The 26965-nt window shown below is 41.5% G+C and overlaps 1 protein-coding gene across 7 annotated transcripts in view; it reads right to left on the bottom strand.

Moving 5' to 3' along the window:
- FLNA (filamin A) overlaps window positions 1-26965 on the bottom strand; it is a 1106834-nt gene that overhangs the window by 972578 nt on the left and 107291 nt on the right. For all 7 annotated transcript variants that reach the window (XM_044080337.1, XM_044080332.1, XM_044080334.1 and 4 more), the window contains exon 2: window positions 14830-14917. The gene's annotated coding sequence lies outside the window, so the exon portion shown is untranslated. The remainder of the gene's footprint in view (window positions 1-14829; window positions 14918-26965) is intronic.

Genomic DNA, 26965 nt, shown 5'->3' with positions numbered 1-26965 from the left:
TTGGCAGGAATTCTTTAATATGTACCTGCTCTGTTTTTTATCTTCAGAGATAATGCACGCTATAATTGTGCAAGAGTCCATACTTATGTAACCTTCTGTCTGGTTTCCCTATGGTTTGTCAACAAACGATTTGTTGACACTCATGTCATCATTCTTAATTGATCTTTTTTATAATCTTAGCATCTTAGTATTTAAAAGTGTTACTATTACTGGTGCTTTAATATATTCTCTGAGGTCTGATGACCAAGAGAAAAGGGAAGATGTTTTCTTTTCAAATATTTTCTTTTCTCTGAGGTTTTATGATGTATAACACAGTATATTTAGAGACTGGGGATATGGGGGTAGTTGTGAGTGTGTGTGTATGCATGCTTTTGTATGCTGTAGATATTTAGGTTGTAGTGTTTTGGGGCATGGTATCTGACTGTTGATTTAAGATTACTGATTCAGCTATCTATAGTACTGCTAGGTACAATATTTCTTTAAACGTTTACATCCCATGTCATAGAACAGGGCTATCCAATAACAAGATCTCTGAGAGAGTAACATTTATAAATTTATACAGCAGCATGAATGGTACTATTTTGTGCACCATTATGAGTCTATGCATTAAATGTCTGATCCAGCAGTTCTTGAAGCAATCGTAGGTCTTTCTCCAGCCATGGAAAATGGCGAGATATAGATTCCTAAATCTGGTATACCTCAGATTTTTCACAACATTATTCTTAAAATCCATCCATCCATCCACAACTCCTTTTCCCATTTTTGCATATGGGGTTAGGGTATCACTTCAACAGTGACAATCATCTAGCGCCACGGTTTACACAACCGGGTGGCTATCCCTGTCATAATAGTTCATCCACACCACACACCTATGGCCAATTTAGGGTGTCCAGTCCACCTGCACGTCTTTGGAATGTGGGAGGAAATCAGAGCAAACAAAACTGTTGTATAAAGAAGCACTTTTTACTTTGAAATTTGATATCTTGGTTCCCAAGGGTTTAAACACAGAACTTAACTGGAAGTATTTGATTTAATTAATTGTTTAATTGACTGATTGAGTGAGTATATACGGGGTGAGGGAAGTTGCATTGTATTTGTACTCCTTGAAGGCTTAACAGCTGCGGCGTTAGAGTTTGTGAAAAGAGAAAAAAACTTTTTTTTTTGGTTGAAGACTGTGCCTTTCTTTTATGGTTCTATTACATTTGGACTTGCAGTGGCTGTTTAGGAAACCAGAGCACCCTAAGAAAACCCACACAGGACATACAGATTCCACACAGAAGGCACCCCAGCAGAGAATCAAATCATGGAACCTCTTGCTGTAAGGCAACAACACTATCTGCTGTGCCACACTGTGACTATAGTAGTGCTTAACTGAGTTGTCTTTTTTCTGAATTACATGAACATTTCTGCAGGTGCTGCTTACGCTTATTTACTGTGACAGTCTCCCTTTAAAGGAGAGCTTCTAAAATATAATTTAACATATCTTCAGGGTTAGAGAGACAAGACAGCATCTGAGGCTAATGAGGGCTTTACATCTTAATACAAACTGCACCGTTTTCAGTTCTGTTGTGACTACAGCCACCACAGCTCACATGCTTACACTAACTGCCTACTTATTCAAACTACTCTATTTTCATATATTCAAAATAAAAGATATATTTAATGGCAAGCCTGCAAGCAAAGCAAAGGAATCCATCTATTCCAAGTTAAAGTCAAAGATTTTAACCCGATTAATTACACAACGGAAAAGTTGCATTTATTTTCAAGATTCTGCATAGATTTTTACATGCATAATAAACAAGCACACATCTTTAGCTGTAAGATTCTAAGAGTCTTATTCTGAAATGCGAATAACCTATCGCCACTTGTATCTCTGTTGTTAACTATACCTTTTGTTTAGGAATGTTGCAATGAGCAACATTTTGTAAGAGCAGACAGTTAAGCAGTGACTCAGTACAACTTACTAAAGTGTTGCTTGGGTTCAAGTTCTATACTGTGGTCTCAGAAATTACACAGTAATATATTTCATAACAAACTGATGTCAAGAAGAATGTCTTCTCATTAAAATGTGGACTGTGACTCAGACTGCACCGGATGATGAAATGATTGTAATCATATTGGCATTCGAACTTATGAGTTATGTTCTCTCAGGTTCTTGTTATCAATGAAGACCTTATTTCTTGAAGGTAGGCTTTTGCAGCCACCCATTTATTTTAATTTTGACAACTTTTTACTTGCTTTTCATTACTCTTAAAACACCTTAAGAATATATATATATATATATATATATATATATATATATATATATATATATATATATATAAATGTGTGTGTGTGTGTGTGTGTGTGTATATATATATATATATATATATATACACACACAAGTTCGTGTCTTTAAACACAATTCCCCGTTAATTACTTTGCCCTTCCATTTAAAAAAAGTAGAACTTTTGTAGTTCTCTTGCATTAGATTTTTTAAATTAAATTTATTTCCTGTCAAGCCAATGCACCACCCTTCCCACCACTGTTTCTGCACTACAATGGAAACTGGAAGTGAGGCACATTCATAGTACTGGACTGCCTAATGTGACAATCATCTGGGCTGAATGTAGTTATAAAATTACCTGAATGGTATCCAGAAAATTCAGCTAAATCCAATGCCATGCTACCCAGTAAGTGAATTGGTACAAGAACTCATTGAAGGGCTCATAACTTTTTTTAGCGTGTAGATAGCTTCACATGTACCAAATATGTCACAGTGTACAAATTAATTTTTAAGGGGGCAGTATTTTTATTTTGCCTATTACTAATACACCAAGTGACCCACGGTGGTGGTGCTGTGGTAGCATTGTCGCCTCACAGTAAGATGCTGTCCGGTTTGACTCTCAACTAGAGCGTCTTCTGCGTGGAGACATGCGTGAATGGGCGTACCTTCATTGAAGGTTGTGTGTCAGGCCTGGCAAGCCGGTATGTAAACATCAACTGCCAATCATTAGCAGACCAGAGTTCCGCTGTGGCGACCCCTAACCGGGAAAAGCTGAAAGACACTAAGACACCAAGTGCTCCAGTTTTAAAACAAATAATATTAAGATGGCATAGGTGAGTCAGCAAAAAAAATAGCTGTGGGCACATTGCTTTGTGCTTGCTATAGTCCTAGCTAAGAACTGGTAACCCACATTTTCATGAGGGTGCCAATAATTACAGCTTCTGGTCTTGAAAGGAGCTTAAGTGCCAGGTAGCACAACTGCAGGAGGTGGATGGGTGGGGGGACGTTGTTAGAGTGATGACTTACACATATATTTTAAATACATTGATATGTGTCATTACTTGCAGTTCATTAAAATCTGCAAAAAATCCTGTCTGATAATTAAAAAAAAAGTGTGTAGTGCAATGTCACTGGTTAGGATGCTCCTTTTGTTTTGTGTTTAAGTTACCTGGAACTCCACTGGGTTTTGACCCATTTTCACTGGAGTCTCTCGAAAAGCTCCTGAACTGGTATTTTCACTATAAAGGTAAATTGTGAGCAACAGTTTTTTTTTTTCAATATGCACAACAGTTTAACAAAGGGAGTACTAATTTTAGAAAAAATACATTAATAGCTGAATATATAAACTGAGGAGTAAGATGGTTGCACTGGGGATTGTGCAAACATTATGGTATTGAAGTCGCTGAAAAACACTGGAAACATGAGCCACAAAGCATCATAAAAATGATGAAGTTTATATTACATGGGATAATCCATTACCAACAGTTCAAAAGATAGATACTGGAAAACTGGATACAATGGTCCAAGAAAAGAAGACAAAAGTAGCATTGATCATTGAAATCACCACACCCGGTGTCTTGCATACAGAGAGACACAAAGTCATAAAATATCAGGATATGCAGGCAGAAAAGACAGCAGTGTGGAAGAAAGATACCCAGACAGTCCCAACAGTAGTAGGAGCAATGGGTCTTACAAAAAGGAATCTACAATTGTATTTCGATATGTTACCAATACATGTAACTCTGTACGAATTGCAGGAGTCATTACTGGAAAGAGCACTTCTGGTTAACATCAAAGATTGAAACAATACTAATTTCATGAACTTTAATCGTACTTTGACTTAGGAATGGGGTTCAGTCTCATCATGGTATTAGAAACCCAAAAGATTTTGAGAAATTAAAAAAAAGGAGTAAGAAGAAATATGTAACAGCAATTTAGTGAAAAGTAGAACATTAAAACTCAAAATAAACTATAGATCACATACACAATACAGGTGTAGCTGTAGATATGTTACTTAAACAATACATATGCGTGGAATATATTTACACAAATTAAGTATTTCTGTATTTTATATATATATATATATATATATATATATATATATATATATATATAAATCATCTTCTTTCAGCTGTCCCCTTTAGGGGTCGCCACAGCGGATCATCTGTTTCCATTTCTTCCCGTCCTCTGCATCATGCTCTTTCACACCAACCGTCTGCATGTCCTCCCTCACCACATCCATAAAACTTATCTTAGGCCTTCCTCTTTTCCACTTACCTGGCAGCTCCATCCTTAGCATCCTTTTCCCAATATACCCAGCATTCCTCCTCAGCACATGTCCAAACCAATGCAATCTCACCTCTCTTGCTTTGTCTCCAAACTGTCCAACCTGAGCTGACCCTCTAATATACAGATTCCTAATCCTGTCCATCCTGGTCACACCCAGTGCAAATCTTAACATCTTTAACTCTGCCACATCCAGCTCTGACTCCTGCCTTTTCGTCAATGCCACCATCTCCAAACCATATAACATAGCTGATCTCACTACCCTCTTGTAGACATTCCCTTTCACTCTTACTGGTACCGGTCTGTCACAAATCACTCCTGACACTCTTCACCACCCATTCCACCCTGCCTGTACTCTCTTCTTCACCTCTCTTCCACACTCACATTTACTATGAACTGTTGATCCTAAGTACTTAAACACATCCACCCTTACCAACTCTACTCCCTGCATCCTCACCATTCATCTACCCTCCCTCACATTTACACATATATATTCTGTTTTAGCTCTGCTGACCTTCATTCCTCTCCTCTGTAAAGCGTATCTCCACCTTTCCAGGGTCTCCTCAACCTGGTCCCTGCTCTCACTACATATCACAATGTCATCTGCAAACATCATAGACCATGGGGCCTCCTGTCTGATCTCATCTGTCAACCTGTCCATCACCACTGCAAACTTTACAAACTGCTAGAATTGCTTTGAATACTAAATATATGCATGACATATAGTATGTATATATATATATATATTGAGATAAGACTATATATGTATATGCATATATATATATATATATATATATATATATATATATATATATATATGTGTGTGTGTGTGTGTGTGTGTATTATATATATATATATATATATATATATATAAATAAACTAGTTTTAGTATTCAAAGCAATTCTAGCAGTTTGTAAAGTTTTATAAAAGAAGATTATATATATCAAGTTGTAGAAATCTTGTAATGGACACAGTGATTTTCCTTAGCAGTTAAATATCATTTGACTTGGATAATAACATTCTAGCTGTTTTTGTTAAACTATGGAATTTGTATTTGTAATTTTGGTGGGAAGTGCAATTCAAATTTGGCTGAAGTCATTTCTGAAAATGACATCTCTGTATCAGTTATTTGATTTTGAAATTTTTAATAAAGTAATACAATGAATTTAGAACATTTGCCATAGCAGAAAAGGGCAATTGTGCAGGTTAAAGGTGAAGAGAAAGAAGTGGGAAGACAACAGGTTAGAAGATGGTGTACAACTCCAAACCTCCTGGCTACACCCCTGCTCCTTGGTCATGCTGTCCAAATATTGTGTGCCTCTGGTTTATATTCTTGCTGATAACTAAGCTGACTAAAAAGACTTGTTATAAGAAATCAGGAGCAAGGGTGCAGATATGGTAGTCAACATTTGTGCAGTGGAATGACATGTTATAAACATGGAGAGGAAATTAATTTTCAGACTTCATTTGAAGTAAAATTCTACCTGTGCTTTAAAACAACAAACACATGCTCACTATAGTGCAGCATTGAATAAACTGCAGTTAACCTTCAACAAACGTCACACTGCAGATATAGCAGGTTTTTCCTTAAAATGCATGACAATGTCCAGCAATCTGTGTTCAGTATTATTCTATATTTTATTTAAGAGTAGACATTATTAGTTGTTGTCTGAACAATCTTAACTGCCAATGCATACTTAATTTTTGTGTATGTGTGTGTGTGTGTGTGTGTGTGTGTGTGTGTGTGTGTGTGTGTGTGTGTGTGTGTGTGTGTGTGTGTGTGTGGCTTTCATTAATTGTCCTCTCAAAATATAATTGTTTCCCCTCTTCTGTTACAGTATTTCCCTTAAACATTAACTGCATATGAAATATACCAAAGGTTAACTCCTAGACAGCAGTGAGCTAGAAAAAACATAGAAAAGAAAAGAAATAAGGAGTCTGAATTCAGACTGTACACGACAGTGAACAAGACTGCACAAGGGAAAACAGATGTAAGAAATTGAATATAGATGAAAGGAGATATTATTTGTTATTAATTTTTCTCTTGTTGATGTGTTAGTCCCACAAGGCTAGTGGCCTCTTTTCAGGGATGACCTAAAGTGGTATTTCTACTACAGTGGAAATTTGGCCAGGACGTCAGGGAGCTTCCTTTACTCTTTTTGATAGATGCCGTGGGATCTTTTACATCCACCTGAGCTACTACCACTCAAACAAATGGGACCTTGGTTTAACATCTCATCTGAAGGATGACACACTCAGAAGTACAGCACCCCCGTCGCCATGACTGGACTTTGTTGCATACTTGTGAAACATACATACACCCTCTCATTGTTCCCTTGTAAGTTGCTTATCCAACTTCTTCTCCCAATCTTTTCTAACCTCCTCTGACTGATTCTTATACTTGTCATGCAGTATTTTACATGCCTCTAAATTATCCATTTTTTAAACAATAGCTTCTGTTCTACATTCAACTAAAAACTCTACCAGAGTAGATCTTTCACTGAGGACTCTACTATCCCTTTCACTTTGCCTACACTCTGATATCAGTCCCTGGTAGGAAAGGCACTTTTTAACCTGCAGTCCAAACTTCTTCTTGGACTTATCTGACTCTATTACCTTTTCTTCTCTAGTCCTTCACTCACAGTACCTTGGTTCCTTTTCAAGTTTTCTCCATTGAATTCCAGCCCCATCTTACCTATTCTCTGTAGCCCTACTTGCAGTCATTCATATTGGAAAATTTTCTTTTCTCCATTCTCTTGTTGGCTAAGTTCTTAGAATACTTTCTACAACTTTGTGAATATAATATTCTCTGTGGTTCTTATTATTATTACCCCTAAGGATCTGCACAAAATATTCCATCTTTCCTTATTGCTTGACCCTCACCCACGTCATCATCATCCCTTTCCATTTTGATTTATAACCTTCTGTTTGTGTTATATATATGAGCCTTAACTGTGTAGCTGTAAAATATCACTTCAAATCAGGAAATACTAAACCACCTTGTTCTATTGGGAAGATCAGCTCCACTCTTGCCCTCTTCCCCTCTAAGACAAATTCCTTAAACTCTTTATTAATTATTGATGGTAACTCTTCCTCTGACTAATAAAAATATGCCTGATCTGTGTATAAATCTAGAGGAACTAAAAACATTTTCACTGCTTGTATCTTACTAGCCATATCCATGAACAAGAGCTTCCAGTTTCTCAGTTTATATAGTATCTTTTTGTTAAGTCTCTTCCGAGATATCCTTAGTTACCACACCATAAGAATTTTAATCCATACCACTGAGTACTTAATCAAATCATATCCCCATAAAATGGGTATTGCTAAACCAATTTGTGAGTGGGTACACAATTTATGGCTATAGCTTTTGTTTTATTTTCATTAATCGTATATCCTGAAAAGACTTTAAACTGTCTCAAAATGTGCCACAGCACCAATATGTCCTTTTTATGGATTTATCAACTATTTTTTGATTACCATACAAATTGTATCCTTTGATTTCTGATTTCCCTATTTACTATGACAGTGGCTCTAAATATAAAGAAAATAACAATGGGGGAAGAGGACACCCCTACCTGCTTCCGCCCAATTAACCTTATTATTGTATCAAGGAATGCAAATGTTTCCAGTGCTCTACCCATAAAATCCCAGCTTACTCTGTCGAATGTTTTCTCTGCATCACGACTGACCAACAAGAGTGGTATTTTTTTACATTCTGCTTCCCTCTGGATCATCATTGTTCTATTAAAGTTGTCAAATGTTTGCCTCCCCTGCACAAAACCACACTGATCCATAGCTATCAATTTTGGGAGTCACTTTGCCATTCTATTAGCTAGTGTAGACATAAACATTTAAAATCATGGTTTAGAATTCAAATGGGTTTATGTGAAACTGGGTCCATTGATCTTTACCATCTTTTGGTACTACAGTGACCGTAGTTTTCTTCCTAGATGCTGGTGCTTCCTCTCCTTTTAAAATATTATTAAACAAAGTCTTGGAGATATTTATCACCCCCTCCCCAACTTCCAAACTTCCACAGGAATACCTCTCCTTTTAAAATATTATTAAACAAAGTCTTGGAGATATTTATCCCTCCCTCCAACTTCCAAACTTCTACAGGAATACCATCTGTTCCTGGAGACATTCTGTACATTGATTATACAACACTGTTTTTATCTCTTCTTGTCGTATCTTAGTTAGTTGTTGAATGTTGTCTTCCTCTAACCTTGGCATAATTAAGCCTTCTATAAATTCCATTTGTACGCTTTCTTGGTTTTCACATTCCTCTGCTTTATGCAAATGTAATACAATGTCTGATATCTCTGTATTATCTCTATAGGATCCCTGGTTATTTTTCTTATCATAGAGTTCATAAGTTTGGTAGCAACCCTTTCTACTTTCTGTTGCCTAAGTTGCTGAGCTAAAAATGGAGCTGTTATCAAAAAATAGTTGCTTAACAGCAATTATACAAATGCTCCCTTATTTTTTCTTTAGCACTCTGCAGTTGCTCCTCTTCTTGTTCTGTGAGATTCCCTTTATTCTGCAATACTTTAATTTTTGTTAGCCCCTCAAAATACTTCCTATTACTTCTTAACCATATGTTTTTGTCTTATTTCTACCCTATTTTTAAATTACATTTTCAGTTAATCCCACTCATTAGCTATCCCCTCTGAATATATTTCTATCTTCCCTAATAATTCTCAAATAATTTCTACCACCAATTCCTTAAATTCCTCTCTCTTTAACAGGTAGGTGAGAAAACACCAGTGTCTCATTTTTACTTCATTACCCTGCATTTTTATCTTAGTTTTTATCAGTGCATGATCTGAAATAGTTATTGGATGTGTTTCCAAGCTTTCAATTAAATATACATGTTCCTGTGAAATATAATTTCTATCCAATCTAGCCCAGTCTTAAAGTGAGAAATAATATGTAAAGTCTGTCCAGGTTCCTGCTATTGAATTCATACCTTCCATACCAATTATTTTCATAACTTTCTTCAGAAGTCTAGCATCTTTTGTTATATTTTTTCTTCTAAGTTCCCCTTATACATTGTCATTATTGCAAATCAAGTACCAGTCCCCATCTATAAGCAATATTCCCTGTTGAAAGCTGATTGTTTCTCCAAAAATGTTTTAAGTTCCTTAATAGCAGTTTTTGGTGAAATATAAATACATGTCAGCTTAATTCTCTTCCCTTGCCAATAGCCCCTTACTACCACAAATCTACCATGATTGCCTCCTTTTTCCTCTTCTATCACCATTGGAGCACCTCTAGCAGTCATTATCATTACTCCCCTTTTCCTTTATCCCTGATACTCTGCTGAGGATCTATTCTGAAATCCTTTCTTTGTCAAATTAACATGTTAATTTCTTTCTAAATGTGTCTTGTGCAGCATTGCTATTTGCAGTCTGCATTTCTTAATATAATTCAGTTCTCTTTCTTTTTGTGTATAGCTGTAATGCCATTTACATTCCAAGATAATATGGATAGCAACCTGATAAATTTTAACCAGAAAGCAGGGAGATCTTGAGATCCAAGTTTAAAAGAATTACTTATAGTCTGCAATAATAATTACATATGACTGAACTGCTGGTTTAACATTCTGAATCATATCCAGTAGGGCTGAAACACACTAATAAAAGTACAGCAAGATGTTCTCTGAGTTAGCTTTGAGTGGAAACTGGAGAAAGTAGCCTGATTGTGACTCTCAGATGGTAGTTCATTTCTTCATGCAGAAGAGTTTATTAAAACAACTTTTTCCCCAAATGTGAAACCAAATGAGGGCCTTTCAAGTGTGAATATACTGAGTCTTTAATCTGTGGGACTAAGGTTGGTCATTGTTTCTTTAAGTTTACTGACATGTTTGGGGTAGTAATTGTGTTTAAAGAATTTAAAAGTTAGTAAGGCTAACTTAAGAGTAGGTCTACAAATAACTGAAAGATGGTTAATTTTATTGAGTACTATTATAGGTTCATATGTTGGTACTAGGCTATCAGCCCTAGGGCCTATACAAGCCTAGCCATAACAATTCCCTGGCTATTTCTTCCCACATTATTTACTTTCCTGGACCCCTGTCTAGCAGGGTGACTGACGTGATCCCTGGGGTGAATTTCCTTTCTCCCATCCAATCGTCAAGGTTCCTCTTGAAGAGGTCCAAAGAGGCACTCTGCTTGACATGTATGGGCAATCTATTCCAGAGTCTGGGGAGTCTCTGGGTCAGGAACCTATCCCTCCAGCATGTTTTGTTTATTGTGATGACAAGGTTTAGATCCCTGGGCGTGTAGCTCTGAGGGATTGGGATTTCTTTAAGTGTAGCATGTCCAACAGCTCTGGGTTTGACATGGCCTTGTATGTTAAGCAGAGATTGCCTCTGAGTAGACGATATGCGACAGAGTATAGCTGGAGTTTTTTAAGGCGGACAGCGTAGGGCATCTGCTTTAGGCCTGTGATTCTTTTAGTGAGGTATTTCTGAGGCCTTTCCAGTTGTTGCAGATGTCTTGAGAGGTACATACCAAATGGGGCGTTGTATTCTATAATGGGTCTAATGAGGGATGAGTACAGTGGGACAATGACCTCCTTTCTTCTGGATGAAAAGCCCTTCGTGATGAGGTGTGCCACATAGAAGGATTTCCTGACTGTTGTGGCGATGTGGATATCGAAGGTGAGACCACTGTCCACCTGTGTCCCTAAGTCTCTTATCACACTTTCTGTGTTTAGTGTACTGCCACCTATATGGTAATTCATGGATACATGTTTTTTCCCAAAGGGGATAACAATACATTTCTTGGCATTGAGCTTGAGCCCATGGCTCTGGCACCAAGCATCTGTTTCTGTAAGGCCCTTTTGTAGAGTATCCACTTTAGTGGTGTTCTATTGTCTTCTATATGAATGAACTGACAAATCTTATTTATAGCTGTCTGTAATAACAAGTGATGCTCATTGAGAGGTTTATGGACACCAGTCGCTAAAGTATATGCCATTTCAGGGATTAGAAAGTTAGCACCCAGTGCCTTTCTGATTTTGGGTGGAAGCTTCTAGTTATTTAATAACATAACTTCAGATAACAGAGAACCCTGGAAAAAGTCTCAACATGATACTTAAAATAGGAAAATAGTCTAGTGTTTTGTGTGTGTGTATATATATATATATGTATATATATATATATATATATATATACATATATATATATATATATATATATATATATATATATATATATATATATATATATATATATATATATATATATATATATATATGTATATATATTCAAAGCTAGCAACAAGACCTATTATTTTACCCTCTTCTGCTAAGGAATTGCATCTCCTTCTATTTGCTGCAGACGTGTCTGATCAGGGACCCCTATCATAGGTTACTGTCAGAGACATCTGTGTGTATATACTTGGCAGTGTGGTGACAATTTGCTTCAGTTCTACTCTTTTAGTGAAGAGAGAAATACGTTTTGTAGTTTTGAAAACTGAAAACTTTTTTTTTTTTTTTTTATAATTCTTACATGAACCCTACATGAACCCTACATTATGTCCACAGATACAAACGCCTTCATAATTTAAGAAGCATTTAACTAGCCCCTTCTTCCGAATTTATGCAATTAAATAAAACAAAGGAATAGGCAAACATGATACACAGTTCGCATATTTCTCCTCATCAAAACTACATCACAATCAAGACAAGCAGCTTAACCCACATCCTGTTACATGCTGCTATAAGATAAACAATCCTAAAATGGCATGATATCTCATTTCTTGCCAATCTGAAGGAAACGGCAACCAGAAAAGATGAAAAATACAAATATGCAGAAGAAAAATAGCATAAATGCATGACTTTTGAAAAAAAATACATGTAGGCTGCACCCACACAACAGAACACACTGTGAGTAACTGTAGTGGTCTGATAAAGTGACCTTATAATCGTTGTTATAAATGTCAGTACCTCCTTCACTAGTTAATAAGCAGCTGTTTCTAGCCATCTAGACTAATTGTTTTGGATCATTTCCCCACATTCAAAACATGGAATGCAAGTAAGAGCAGCGTCCAGTGAACACTGGGAGCTCATCATTGCTGTACTGTAAACTAAATAAATGGCCTTGACATACGCAGCTACTCTTTGATGTGGAAATAGCAGGAAAAAACTTTCAACTATGAGCTTATCCTGCTATGATAATGGCATCAAGATAATTACATTTCTGTTAAAGATTTAAAGTGAGTTCTGTATGTGGTAACTACAGAGAATAGTTACAGTTTTGTCTACGTATTCATCCTAAAGGTACATAGAACAGACCTTGTGGACCCCCTTTTCAGCTATGATATAGTTATTGGAGGTAAGCAAAGTGCAACAAAGTAGTCTGCTAACAAACCTAGACTCCCCATACAGGCTGATGCTTAGGGCAGTGATTAAAATCTCTTCTCCTTCTAAGTACACAGACATTTTTTACCACTTTCTTCATTAATGAAATGCATCCTTTTGGCACAGCCAGCATATTCACAGCTAGGCTTACATGTATACCACTCATATGAATTAAAACAAGAAGGTAATGTTACCTCATCCCTGCCATTGCAATGCCAGTGTTATAGAAATTGACTGAAAGCAGATATTTAATTCTGTAGCCATTAACTGAATTTACTACAATCCATTTTACACAAAAGTTGATCAATATCCATATCTCTTTTTGCCCCATAGCTTTGCTGACCTATGATCCTGGGCGTACAGCTTAACTTTCCACTGAACTTCTCAACTGACCTTGATTTTCAGGGATCTATTTGATTATATCAGAATTTTGCTATGTCCTTTGAAAATGTACAGTGAGAACTGTACTTATTACATATGTCAGGTAATATAACAATAGAATTCTTACTTCTTATATATCAGAAAATACATATATTTTCCTATTCTATAAATGTTTCATGTGAGTAGTACTAATATTTAAAAAGTCTTCCTGATCTGGGAACTTTGCTCTGTATTATTTTTGGTTTTGACATTAAAGGTTTAGAGCTATGCTCATTACCTATTCATCCTCCCAAATAGCTTGTGCATCTACAATTGCCTCATTATGGGATTATGTCTCTTAACGGACATAGGAGAAAATAGTTTGCAATTGGGCGGCCACAGTGGTGCAGCAGTTAGCATTGCCGCCTCACAGCAAGAGGTTCTCCAGTTCGATTCTCGGCTGGGGTGCCTTCTGTGCGGAGTCTGCATGTCCTCCCTGTGGTCACATGGGTTTCCTCCGGGTGCTCTGGTTTCCTCCCACATCCCAAAGACATGCTGTAGGTGGACTGGACACTCTAAATTGGCCTTAGATGTGAGTGTGTGCATGTGTTAGCCTTCTGTGGATGGTTGGGTGCTGGGCTGGCAATGCAACACTGTAAAACTCCACTGCCAATCATGAGTGGACAGGTGATCCGCTGTGGCGACCCCTAACTGGGAAAAGCCGAAAGAAAAAGAAGACAATAGTTTGCAATAGAGTCTCCAGTTCAGATAGCCCAGTACCGCAGCTGCTGAGGAAAAAGATATACAGCTGCACAGGAAGAATGTTGTGGAATAATGACTTAGTCATGGGTGGTGCTTAAGGCTAGAGGAGGCAGAGACTTAGCAAATCAAGCACGGTGTCAAATTAAAGAATCACTTTTTTCTCCTCCACTGGTTCCACCCACATTCATTTTCTGCTGGGCTATGTATAAACATATCCACATGTGTCATGCAAAGATATGGCAAAGCTGTCCACTCATACTGGTTATTATTGTTGCTATCCTCTGCTCTGCCATGAGTTTGCAGTGCAACCCTCCACCCCCACAGAGTTAGTACTAAGGTGGCAGCAGTGTGACTAAATGGAATGGGTTATATAGTTTGTTGTAATTCCCCCTCAACATCACACACTATATCCATAGAGCTTCCTCAAATACATACAAATTCACCTGCTCTCCAACATGAGCTGAGCTATTGCTCTTAACAATTTATGTGCCTTCCTCTGACATATATACACTGTTGGAACTTACATCTTTTTATCATGATAAGCATAGCTTCAAGAAGTATATATAGTGTTAGCATGAGAGTGAATGTATATTACAACATTTGGATGTTTATTAAGATGGTCAATAAACAACATGAACTGTGGATGTGTTACTAGTCTCTATGAGGGTTTTACTCTTCTATGTCGTAGAAGGAAGTGTTTCACATCACATGCAGCCTCCTGTAGCTAGATCTTAACATATTTACATATGTATATAACAGATAAAAGATTTTAAAATAATACTCACTACTGTTGATTAGGCAACTTTTACAGAGTAGAATTCTACAACTCCAATGCACGCAAAGTCTTCTGCCGTCTCAATGAGCAGCGTCTCCCTGCAATACCATGTAATTTGTATGTTAGTCACATGAAAGATTCAGGCAAAAAATCACAGAGTAACAACAGGTCTAGGTACAATTTATCCCTTCCACTACTAGATAACCAGAATATGCAGTAACCTGGAACAACATTCACACACATGGACATACACAGATACACATGCATGCGTTCTTTTTCCTTTATTTTTGCTGGATGCTTTGTGTGTGAATTCACAGTATGGTGGCGACTAGAAATTTGCTGTTTTACTGCTATTGTGCCATCGCAGTTAGCAGGGGGTGTGACAGTGAAGGGGGTCTTTCTCCCCCTGCACATTTTGTATTTGCTCTTTGGAGCATTCAGTGTTTGATGATAGAATCTCACACACACACACACACACATATATGTATATATATATATATATATATATATATATATATATATATATAGATAGATAGATGTATGTGTGTCTATGTATATATATATATATATATATATATATATATATATATATATATATATATACATACACATATATATATATATATATATATATATATATATATATGGGTCTACTTGATATGGTCGACATTTCACAATGTCAAAATTCATATCGCTATGACCACATGATCTACATTTGAAATGTCGACCATATAAGTATAACATGAAAAACAAAAACAAACTTACCTCAACACTCCTCCCCCCACACCCCCCAGAACTTAAATATACCAACTCTGAGATCGCACCTACAGTGCGGAAGTGGAAATCTTTCCATTCTGCACTGTAGGGAGATGCCGGTTCCCCATGGTTGATATTTCAAATGTCGATCATATGGTCTCGGCCGTATGAATGTTGACATTGTGAAATGTCGAGCATTCGGAGACCTATATATATATATATATATATATATATATATATATATATATATATATATATATATATATGTATGTATGTGTGTGTGTGTGTTGTGTGTTTGTGTGTGTGTGTATGTATCTATATATATATATATATATATATATATATATATATATATATATATATATATATATATATATATAATCAGGCAGTTGTTGCAAGGTTAATACTCCAAAGTGGTTTAAAACTGGCATAAAATATAAAATAATATAGGTGTAACTAGAACAGTCACTGTAAATATTGTTCATAGGTTGTTAGGTTCATAGGAGATTACTAGGCTAATGGCTTAAGAGCTCTTACAAGCTTAGCTAATGTTATGTTTTTACCCAACATATGGCCCCCAGGGGCAAGAAGATGGCATAGGTTTGTCCCTAAGCTTTGAGTATTTTACAGATTGCCCCTGTCCATAAGGGATATAGGCACTACCCCAGGTGTGAATTTGCAATGCCCCATCCATTGATCCAAACTGCATTTGAAGAGGGCCAGGGAAGGGCTCTGCTTAATATGAATAGAAAGCCTGTTCCAAAGAAGGAGCAATCTCTGAGACACATATCTGTCTCTTCAGCATGTTTTGTTTCAGTCACTGACTAAGTTTAGATCCCTAGATCAAGTGACCCATGTGCTATTTGTCTTGTGGATGTGTAGCAGCTCCACCAGAGCTGGATTTGTGAGTGACCTGTAGGTCAGGCATTGGTCACCCAATGCTTATGTAACTTGTATGTCAGGCATTGGTCAGCCCTTCAGAGCTGGTAGAAGACAGAGTGAAGGGATAGGGCTTTTAGTCTATCTGCATAGAACATTTTATTTACACCCTGTATTTTCTTTGTGAGGAACCTTTGAGATAGCTCCAGCTGTTTTAAGTGCCTTGTCAAGTACAAGACAAATGGTGCATTGTACTCGATTATTGGTCTAATGAGGACTGAGTACAGTGGGGCTATAATTTCCTTGTATCTGGATGCCATACTTTTACTGCCACATTGAAGGAGTTCCTCACCACTGTGGACATATGGTGCTCAAAGTTCAGGCTACTATCTATCTGTGTATCTAGATTTCTCACCTCTGAGTCTACTCTTAGGGATGTGGTATTAATATTGTTATTTGCAGGGTTATTAGGCTTCCCAAAGGGTATGATAATGCATTTTTTGCATTTATTTTTAGGCCATGACTCTGTCACCAATCATTTGTTTGATTTAGCCCTTCCTGAAGGATATCTACATTACTGAGTGATTCAGTCATTGCCCCCAGCTTGCAGTCACCAGCAAACTTTACATCCAGAGGCCTTCCACATTAATCTTGACTTCAAAGAAGTACAGTCTGAACAGGACTGGTCCAGGCACTGAACCCTGTGGCAGACCACTAGTAACTGGCCTCTTGTTTCAATCTGGATTCACCCACTTTAATCACATGTGAGCCAACTGACTATCCATCTGGTGATGTAAAAATGTATGCCCAGTTTTGTGAGTTTATTTATAGTACCTGAGTGGGGAATTGTGTCAATTGCCTTGGCCATGTCAAAGTAGGAGGTATATACTGTTTTACCCTTATCCATGGCCTTAGTGACTTTCTCAAAGAAGGCCACCAGATTTAGTAGGCATGCCCTGACCGTGACAAATCCAAATTGGGTTGGGTCCAGTGTTTGTAGGTTTACTATGTCATTATTTATCAGGTCCATGATTATTCTTTCCATGGCCTTACATATAAGACTAGTCAAACTTATGGATCAGTTTATGGTCCCTCTTTATGCAGTGGGATGACTGTTGCTGTCCTCCACTCTATCAGGACAAAGCCGGTAGAGTGCAGGACAGCAACAGTCTAGTGGGACAAAGCCATTCCAAAGGCTGTGGTCAACATAAGATCATAATGGGCCTGACAGGTCCTGATTCAAGCTGTTTAAGAGGCAAATTGGTATACTGTTAGGTCCTACTGAAGCCATGATGTTAAGTTGTCTATCTCACCTTCATTCTTGCTGGTTGGGTTCGGAGCCATCTTCTAAAGCTCGAGAGCTACAAACTGGCTCGAGGCCTCCCCATATCCCATGATGCCTGGTGCTAGATACCCAGATCTTGTTTGCCGCTTCTGCTGTGAGGTTGCCCTACTGGCTCGGGTCGTATAAAACTTCTATATTGTCTTTTTTCTGTCACAATTTAGTAAATATTTAGAGTAGAATTATCGTTTAGTTATTTCCCTTATATTGTATAAGTTTTTGTAGCTGAATCCTTGTCTTTTCTCTTCAGAAACTCGTTTTACTTAGAGAGTTTCCCCTCCCCCTTCTACTTCTCCCTTTTTCCTCTAAGGTTTTCCGTTTAAGTTAGAGGATAAACTTATCTCTAGAGGTGTCCATTTGAGTTAGAGGATAACCTTTTTCTTCTCTATCTATTTCTTTAAAAAAAAAAAAACTTTTCTTGTTATCACTGTTAGTTAGTTTGGCTATACTTATTACAGTTGTTGGTGTACTGTCGGTTCTGGTAACTTGTAGTGTATTGTTGTTGTGTTAGTACCTTAACCTTTGTGTGAGTGTGTTTTTCCTTTGGGCTTGCCTGTCAATATGTCCAAGGATCCTAAGCCGTCCGGATTCAAGAAGTGTGACTCATGCTGTCAGAAGATGTCTCTGACAGATGGTCACACTTCTTGTGTTTATTGTCTGGGCACTGTGCACTTGCAGGACTCTTGCTCCATTTGCCATGCGTTCAGTCCAAGAGTCCTGCAGGAGCGCAAAATAAATTGATCCTTAGAGGTTTACTTAAACCTAAAGATTCACCGGCTAAGGCTCAGCCTGTGAAATCTTTCAGGGCACCTAAACCGTCGGCTCCCAGTTCAGAGCCATCGTTGGGTGAATCTGTACCTTCCATTTCGGCTCCGGCTGGAACCGATGCTCCTCCCTCCCAGTCGGCTCCGATACATCTTCGGAGCTTTCTGAGAGTCGAAAAAGGTCCAGGTCTCCCTCTCTGGAGTCGATACGCTCAGCTCCGAGATAATCTCTGCTCCAATCAGAGTGTAGTCATCGCTCATCCCACTCTTCTCAGTCCTCAAGACTTTCGGACCATGACTTGGAAAGAGTGGTCAGCAGACTGATAAAATCGCAGGCCCTGGCTAGAATGTTGTCCTGCCCCCCGCACCAGGGGTCGGCTCCGTCCACATCTGCAGATATTCCTCCTCCGACTCACCCTTTGAGCTCAGAGCCGGAGTTCGTGGGGGTTCAAGTTGTGGAACCGTCGACACCGATACCTGCTTCTTTGGTTCCGTCGTCGGGTCCGATCACTTTCATGGTTCCATCCTTGGAGGGATCTGGGCACCGGGACTCCTTTGTCGGCTCCGAGGAGGCGAGTGGCATCAGACCCTTGTCTGACCCCGCTCTCCCCCTCGGAGCCTCGGCTCAGGTGAGTTTGGCTCCCACATCAGCCTCGGAGCCTTCCCCCTCGGTGAGGAGGGGGATTCTGATTTCTTTTGAACCGGATCCCTCTCTCCGTTCCGATCGGGATGCCTTCAAGGTGATGAGGAGTGTTCTTGCCCCTGAGCCAGTGCCACGATCGACCCCCTCTGCTCCTCTCCCTATGGTGCCTGCGTCAGACTCTGCCTCTCTTCCAGACCCCAAGCGTGGGGATCCAGCACCCCAGGACACCCCTTTGGGTATATCTTCCTCTTCCAAGGCCTCCCCTGATCATTCAGAGGAGCCACCTTGAAAGAGGAAATGCAAGAGGAAGCATGTTGACTCCCCTGAGTCTATCACATCAGATACCGACTTAGAGGATTCGGAAGGGTCCCCGAGGTCCACCTCTGAAGATGTCTCCTTCTCAGACATCCTTGAGATGCTTAGACAGAGGGGGAACTGGACTGCCCTAAACCCTTCCGAGAATGAGTCAGTATTCCTGGACGCATTTGGATCCCGACCTTCCACCTCCTGGGTGTCTCCACCTTTCAACCCACTGATGTCTGTGGTGGCTCGAAAGGCATGGTCAGCTCCAGACACAGTGGAACCGACCCCAAGAAGACCAGCAAACTTCATTACTGCACCACAGGACAAGCAATTTTTGACAAAAGGTGTCCCCGTTGATGCCATGGTGGTAGCAGCGGCCATGAAGAAGGAGTTGGCTGAAACTTCTTCATCTGTTCATCCCCCTAACAAGGAGTCTAGGATGATGGACAGATATGGGAAGCGGATGTTTTCTTCAGTGACTTTTACCATGAAGTCTCTGAAATACTTGTGCCACTTTACCCGTCTACAGAGGGATCTCCTTAAAGAGCTTGGAGATACCCTTCAAGATCCATCAGCTGAGGGGGCCCAGGCCAAGGTTGCCTCCCAGCTGGCGACTCTTAATTCAGTGATTAACTCCTCCATGAGACTCATTTCTTATGCAGCCAATGGGGCGAGTAGAGCCGCAGGCACAGGCGTTGCTCTGAGGAGACACGCTTGGATGCGGCTTTGTATCTTTGCGGAACCTGTCAGAGCATCTTTCACCAACACCCCCTTTGATGGTTCCTCTCTCTTTGGATCTCAAGTGAAGGACACCCTTACCAGGTGTGAACAGGAAGGCAAGACTCTCTCTGCTGTAGGGGTCCTTTTTTCCACTCCTTCCAGACCATATCCCAAGGGTCAGAAGAGTGGAAAGATTTGGTTCCGGAAATCCCAGGGAGCCTTGCCTGACACACGTAGTGAGTTTCCCTCCAGGGGCAGAGGAGGGAACAATAACAGACGCCACCCTCGTGGCAGAGGGGGTCCGCAAAATCAGGGCAGCAGAGAATCTTTCTCTGACAAGCCCTTCCAGCATCCCTGAAGGGTTGCCCGGCTGTCCACCTCTGGAGGCAGTCGGGGGAAGATTATCGCTGTACCCAAGAGCCTGGCAAAACATAACACAAGACAAATGGGTACAGTCTGTTATATCTGGAGGTTACAAAATTCCCTTCGTTCGTGCACCAGTTTTGCCGAACAAGTCCCTTCCAGATGTTCCACCCAATCTAAGGGATCAAGCAGTTCAGGAAGTTGCAAAACTGCTAAGAAAAAGGGCCATCCAGCAAGTCCCAGCAGACCAGCAAGGATCCGGAATTTACTCAAGGTTCTTTTTGGTACCAAAAAAGACAGGGGGCTGGAGACCCATTTTGGATCTCAGCAGACTAAACAGTTCTGTACAAAGAACCAAGTTTCAGATGGTCACGCTACAGTCCATTTTACCCTTCCTGGGTCAGGACAATTGGATGTGCTCCATAGATCTTCAGGATGCATACTACCACATCAAAATGGACAGGCGCTCCAGAAGATTCCTACGCTTCCAGCTGGGAGCCAGCCATTATCAGTTCAGAGCTCTGCCCTTTGGTCTCACCACAGCCCCCAGGGTGTTCACCAAATGTATGGCAGTAGTTACCGCTCATCTGAGATGGCAAGGACTCCAGGTGTTTCCATATCTAGATGACTGGCTCCTCACTGCTACCACCAGGCATCATCTTCTGCAAGCCAGAGACTATACCATACAGATGTGTTTCAGACTAGGTATCACTATAAATTTCGAAAAATCTGCTTTGTCACCTTGTCATTCTATTACCTTTATAGGCGCAAACTTAAATACAAAAGACAGGTCAGCCAGCCTTCCACCAGACAGGGTGTTAGTCATTCGGCAGCATGTCCAGGTCTTGTTAGGTTGCAAGAGAATTCAAGCCAGGTTCGTACTTCAAACCTTGGGTCTCATGGCAGCGGCAATCATACTCGTCCCTCTGGCCCGTTTTCACATGAGGATTCTCCAACGGTTCCTTTTCACCCAATGGTCCTTTCAGCAGCTTCCCATGTCTCACATGATTATCATTACAGAAGCATGCAAAAAGCTCCTTGCGTGGTGGATAGTCTCCCCATCAGTACCCCTGGGCAGACCATTTGTACTTCCCCCTCCTGTTGCTATGGTAACCACAGACACCTCCCCGATCAGGTGGGGGGGCATTATCAGGGCAGAACAGTCCAAGGCACTTGGCAACCTCAGGAGTACCATCTGCACATAAACGTCTTCGAGAAGAGAGCCGTGCTTTTAGTGTTGCAAGCTCTTCAGGACTCTCTTCCTACCGGGACAGTTGCAATTCAAATGGACAATATGTCAGTTGTATGGTACATCAACAAGCAGGGCGGAACCAGGTCCCAACCCCTATGTCGAGAAGCACTCAGACTCTGGCAGTGGGCGATCTCTTCCCAATGGTTTCTGACTGCAACGCATATACCTGGGAAATCCAATGTCATAGCAGACAGGCTGAGCAGAGCTATTCTCATGCCTCATGAGTGGTCTCTGAATCAAGTAGTGGTGGACCAAATCTTCCGCAAATGGGGGTAATCTTGCTGCGACCTCTTTGCCATCCCCTTCAACAGCAAGTGCAGCAACTTCTTCTCTCTCCTTCCACATCCAGAGTATTCCCCCAGAGATGCTCTAGTCCACAATTGGCCTCAGGGACTTCTATATGCATTTCCCTTGTTTCCTCTAATTCCCAAGCTGATACAGAAAGCTACTGTATTGGGTTGCAAAATGATCCTCATTGCCCCGTACTGGCCTCGACAAATATGGTTTCCATTCCTGCATCATTACCTTATCGAGCAAGCTTGGACTCTGGAACCAATTCCAGACCTTCTGATCCATCAATCGGGCAGGCTGCATCACTCCCTACAATCTCTCAATCTCACGGCTTGGTTGCTCCACTTCCAACCCTAGCCAGGCTTCCGGATATCTCCCAATCAGTGCGTAAAATCATTTTATCATCGCACAAGTCTACCACTAGAAAAACTTATGCCAGTAAGTGGAAATGTTTTTCTTCCTGGGCAGAGGCTAAGAATATAGATCCTTTTTCAGCCCCTGTTCACCACATCTTGGAATTCCTCGCGGAGCTTTTTCATGCTGGCTCCACTTTGGCTACAATTAGAGTGCAGTTAGCCGCAATTTCAAATTTTCACATTGGCTTTTCAGAAAGTAGTATAATGTCTCATAAGCTTTGTAAGGCCTTCCTCAAAGGAACCTCTCTGCTCAGGCCCCCGGTTAGAGATCCTCCACCCCCATGGGATCTGAATTTGATTCTAGCCTCTCTAATTTTGCCCCCCTTCGAACTGGCAGCTTCCTGTTCTTTGAAGTTTTTATTGTGGAAAACACTTTTTCTGGTAGCAATCACTTCAGCCAGATGAGTTTCCGAGCTACAGGCTCTGTGTACACGTCCCCCCTACCTAGTGTTCCACAAACACAGGGTTGCTCTTAGGACTAATCCATCCTTCCTTCCTAAGGTCTCTTCTGAGAACAACTTGAATCAGTCCATTGACCTTCCTGTGTTTTTTCCCAACCATTCCAACAGGGTGGAATATAAGATGTTATGTGATCCTATCTCGCCTACATTCAATACTGATGGGCTCGGAGCCGATCCCTCGGCTCCGACTCGGCACGCTATGCTATAGAGCGAGGCCTCTTATTGGCTGAGCTATTTCTTATCCCAGGATGCACCACCACTAATCCCCCAGATCTCGTTTGCCGCTTACAAGCTAGGACGTGGTCTCAAACTTGGCTGGGCTAAGTACTGTTTTATTCAGACTTTTCCTGTCAGGAAATTTGCTTATTTGAACCCAAAAGCTGTTTTAACAGCTATTGTTGTGGTACGAGTGTGTTTAAAGAAAATCTGTTGAGAAAATTGTGTTTTTTTATTTTTTCGTTAAGGGAAGGTTTCCCGTTTAAGTTAGAGGGGCCTTCCCCTATTTCTATTACTATCTAGCATTTTTTGTGTCAAGTACTTGCTTAAGTTAGAGGGTCTTGACCCTCATTTTCTGTGTTTGTGCTACTAGTTGGTGAATTGTTTTTTTTGTTAAAAAAAAAAACAAAAAAAAAAAACAAAAAACTTACTTAGTTTTCTGTGTATTAAAATCTTGTTTCTTAGGGTTTGTCAGCATGTCTAAAGAGCATAGACCCTCTGGGTTTAAAAAGTGCGTGAGGTGTGGTTATAAAATGTCCATAACGGACGACCACTCCTCGTGCGTTTATTGTTTAGGCGCCAAGCACCTACAAGAGTCCTGTAGCGTGTGCCACGCCTTTTCTTCGAGAGTCCTCCAGGAGAGGAAGAATAAATTAATTTTAAAAGGTTTGATTAAGCCATCCTTCGAGGAGGCTTTATCTTCCTCTTCCTCTCCTACGAAAAAGAAAAAAAGCATCAGCTCCGACCAGTCTGTCGGAACCGACTGCCAAAAAACCTAGGCAGGCTTCTCCATTGGCTCCACAGACTTCGGAGCCGAGGGCAGAATGGTCTGCCTCGATGCCTCCAGTCTCGACCCCTCTGGTTTCGGAGCTGAGGACTGGGGCATCGAGAGGCGGGTCACCTTCATCGGCTCCACTGATTTTGGAGCCGATGAGGGTTGCCGGCTCAGACTCTTCCCCTTCGGCACCGAAGTCCTCATTGGCACCGAGGGAAATTGTTTTGAGATCTCCCTCAGAACTGATAGTAATCGAATCCATTCGGAGCCGGTCCCCTAGTCCTATGGAGCCGATGGAGAAATCGGTTCGGACCCGATCGGTGTCATCTAGATCCTCCAAGATGTCTGATTCGGACATCGACAGGGTGCTCCTAAGACTTTTCCAGTCTCCGGTGTTTCAAAAGTTAGTTTCGGCTCCAGCCCATTCGGCTTCGGAGCCAATGGTCCACCCTGCTACTATGGTTCCTCCTCCAACAGCCTCGGCACCGTTGGAGCCAGTGCTGGTGGAACCGATGGAGGTTTTCGGGTCGGGCCCGACCCTTACTCCAACTCTGGCTCTTGAGTCGGAGTTCGGTACGCGGACTTCTTCTGTCGGCCCCGGGGGGGATGCTTCGGGACTGATGTTTTCGGTCCCAAGCCTTCCTCTCGGTGCGTCGGCTGCAGGAGTGCCATCTACTGTTGTGGCCACAGAGGTGGGACCTTCCCAGGATTCTGGTGGTCCCGCCTTCAGGGCTATGAGGAGTGCGTTAGCCAAATCTTCTTTGGCTACCTCCACGGTCTCCCCAGCTCCTTCCCTGCATACTGAGACTGGGTCTTTGGCAGTCCCCCTGTCCTTAGACAGCTCTCAGATGGCTACGCTGTCGTCCATATCAAACTCGTCCATGAAGCTCATTTCTTATGCGGCCGAAGGGGCGAGTAGAGCGGCGGGTACAGGCATTGCTCTACGGAGACAAGCCTGGCTCCGCCTGTGTCATTTTGCGGAGGCCTTTAAGTCTTCCTTTGCCGACGCCCCCTTTGATGGGTCCTCCTTGTTTGGACCCAAGGTAAAGGACACACTGACCCGCTGCGAGCAAGAATGTAAGACTTTGACTGCCATAGGGGCATGATTTTCCACTCCCTTTCGGCCTTACCCCAAGGCTAAAAGAGGGAAAATGTGGTTCCGTAGATCTCAGAAGTCTTACCCCTCACAGCAGGACGATCCCCCTTCCAGAGGCAGGGGAGGGGGAAATTCTTCTGGAAGACGCCGTCCCAGAGGTGGCAGAGACCCTCGCAACACTGGAGACCGCGAGTCCTTTCGTGGCTCTTCGGCCTTTCACAGTCCCTGAGGGATTGCCCGACTGTGCAGCTCCGGAGCCAGTCGGGGGTCATTTTTTGAGGCACCTAAAAGCCTGGGAAGGTATCACTCAGGACCGATGGGTGCTTCGAATTATCGCCGGAGGTTATGCCATCCCTTTCTCTCACTCTCCACCTCAGTCCAAAAAAATCCTGGACCCGCCACCCAGTCAACGGGAAACTGCAGCCTCAGAAGTTTCAAAGCTGCTGCAAAAAGGAGTCATCCAACCGGTCCCCGCAGACCAGATTGGATTAGGGACTTACTCAAGATTCTTTTTGGTGCCAAAAAAGACCGGGGACTTGAGGCCCATTTTGGATCTCAGCATTATAAACCATTCAGTCAAAAAGTCCAAGTTCCGAATGGTCACCCTACAAACCATTCTCCCATTGCTGGAGAAAGGTGTTTGGATGTGCTCCATAGATCTCAAGGACGCTTATTACCATATCATGGTACATCAAGCGTCCAGGAGACATCTGCGCTTCAGCCTAGGAGGCAGTCATTTTCAGTTCTGCGCGCTGCCCTTTGGTCTCACCACAGCCCCCAGGGTGTTCACCAAATGTTTGGCGGTAGTGACTGCTCACCTGAGAAGTCTAGGATTCCAGGTGTTTCCGTATCTAGACGACTGGCTCCTAACTGCCACCTCCAAGCATCTACTATTGTGGAGCCTACAAGCCACGATATCACTGGGCAATTCCCTTGGAATCACCTTCAATTGGCCAAAGTCTGTGTTGCTGCCATCTAAACGCATAAGATTCATCGGAGTAGAGATAGACTCAAACCGAATGCGGGTCTATCTACCTACAGACAGGATACAAACCATACAGGCTCAAGTTTGAGCCTTACTTCCCAGATCCAAAGCCCCAGCCAGAATGGTACTGCAGCTATTGGGATCCATGTCCGTCACGGTTCTTCTAGTTCCCCTAGCAAGATTGCACATGAGAATTCTCCAGTGGCTTCTTTCAGCTCAGTGGTCCTTTCAGGAACTCCCTCTCAGTCACCTCATATGGATCACGGAAACCTGCAAACGGGACCTTCGCTGGTGGCTGGTGCCCTCCAATCTGGATCAGGGACGACCCTTTGTTCCTCCTCCTCCTGTGGCCACTTTGACCACGGACGCCTCCCAGATGGGGTGGGGGGGCATTCCCTGGGCAGGTCAGTCCAAGGCAAATGGCACCCAGAGGAGACCCTACTTCATATCAACATCCTAGAAATGAGGGCGGTGCTTCTGTCCCTTCAAGCCCTTCACGATTACCTCCCTCAGGGCGTAATTGCCGTTCACTCCGACAACATGTCAGTGGTCTGGTACCTGAACAAACAGGGAGGGACCAGATCCTATCCCCTTTGCAGAGAGGCCATGAGAGTTTGGGAATGGGCAGTGTCGACCAAACGCTTTCTAGTGGCTACTCATATCCCGGGCAAGTCCAATGTGATAGCCGACAGACTGAGCAGAACTATCCTCTCTCCACACGAATGGTCTCTGAACATTACAGTTGCAAATCAGATTTTCAGCAAATGGGGAGTTCCGTGTTGCGACCTCTTCGCAACTCCACTGAATGCAAAGTGCAAAAAGTTCTTCTCCCTCACCCCGGCTCCGGGGAAGAGCCCTATGGACGCACTAGCCTGTCCGTGGCC

Source organism: Protopterus annectens, chromosome 8.part0 (assembly GCF_019279795.1).
Source record: "Protopterus annectens isolate FY-2018-M chromosome 8.part0, PAN1.0, whole genome shotgun sequence".
NCBI classification, from domain to species: domain Eukaryota; kingdom Metazoa; phylum Chordata; order Ceratodontiformes; family Protopteridae; genus Protopterus; species Protopterus annectens.
The sequence above is the reverse complement of the archived record's forward strand: the minus strand, read 5'-3'. Positions and strand labels throughout refer to the sequence as shown.